General features: G+C 69.8%; 1 pseudogene; it reads left to right on the top strand.

Moving 5' to 3' along the window:
• Nucleotides 1–295: 295 nt before the first annotated feature.
• Nucleotides 296–672, top strand: LOC109742379 (oleosin 18.2 kDa-like; annotated as a pseudogene).

Below are 672 nucleotides of genomic sequence, written 5' to 3'. Positions count from 1 at the left end.
ATATCCCTATCGAATCTGTCAAAATAAGGATTTTGGAGCCAACCTGAGGGTGCCCTGTATATATGAAAGACCTGTCCCACTGCCATCGAAACCTTCACGGCTCGCTCCTGGCTGCCGCCCCGTCCATCCCCGGCTGCCGCTCTGCTCATCCGGGAAGCCACCCCACCCGTTTGGGCCGCCGCCTGTCCATCGCCGGCCGCCACCCTGCTCATCTGTGAAGCCGCCCCACCCACCCGGGCCGCTGCCGCCCTGCCCATCCCGGCCGCCGCTTCGCGCGTCCCCGCCTCGGCTCACCATGGCCACGACAGCGTCAGCGCGCGCGCACCGGCAGCACGGCGGAAGCAGCAGCAGTACCAGCTCCTGCGGCGCTTGGAGGGGCTGAGCCTGGGGTCCGCGCTCCACAGCGACCCGCACGCCCCCGCGCTGACCGCGGCAGCGCTCCTCATCCCGCTCGGCGCCGTGCTGTTGGGCCTCTCCGGCCTCTTCCTGCTGGCCACGCTCGCCGGCGTTGCGCTCGCGGCGCCTCTCGTTCTTCTCTTCGGTCCGGTGCTCGTGCCCGCCGCGCTGACCGTCGCGGGGCTCGGCGCCCCGGCCTTCTTCGGACACAGAGTTGGGGACGACGTCGGGGATGCTCTGGGCACCACCAAAACGCGGAACGTCGCCATCACCTAG

Source organism: Aegilops tauschii, chromosome 5 (genome assembly GCF_002575655.3).
Source record: "Aegilops tauschii subsp. strangulata cultivar AL8/78 chromosome 5, Aet v6.0, whole genome shotgun sequence".
Lineage (NCBI taxonomy): Eukaryota > Viridiplantae > Streptophyta > Magnoliopsida > Poales > Poaceae > Aegilops > Aegilops tauschii.
The sequence above is the reverse complement of the archived record's forward strand: the minus strand, read 5'-3'. Positions and strand labels throughout refer to the sequence as shown.